Source organism: Triticum aestivum, chromosome 2B, assembly GCF_018294505.1.
Source record: "Triticum aestivum cultivar Chinese Spring chromosome 2B, IWGSC CS RefSeq v2.1, whole genome shotgun sequence".
NCBI lineage: Eukaryota > Viridiplantae > Streptophyta > Magnoliopsida > Poales > Poaceae > Triticum > Triticum aestivum.
The window spans coordinates 477,101,954-477,102,405 of NC_057798.1; positions in this window are offsets into that span (position 1 = coordinate 477,101,954).

Consider the following 452-nt stretch of genomic DNA (forward strand, 5'->3'; position numbering starts at 1 on the left):
ACTTCTATGACGATAATTGTGACAAAACCCGGTATCATCATAGATGTGGTGGGTTCCTACTTCAATGACAAAAAATCATGACAGAAAATGGGCTTTTCATCCTGGGCGGGCCAGATACGCAGCTGCATGACATTCTTTGGTCCGTCCATGACGGAAAAACCATGGTAGAAGCGAGGGCGAGGAAAATTTTGGGGAGTACCCGGTTACGGTGGGAGGTCGGGGGCTGAGCGATGCGCGTTTCTCTCGTACACGTACGCACGTGTGTGCGAGGCGTTGGCTCTAACTGAACCCGAGCGAGGCGTTGGGCTCTAACTGAACTCGAGCGATTGCACTGCAGGCTACGCGTTACTGAACCCGAGCGATCGGTCGATGGCTATTAACTGAACCCGATCGAGCGATTCCTTCACTACTCCTGCTAGCTGAAGCCGATCGATGCTGCCTCTGGGATGAAC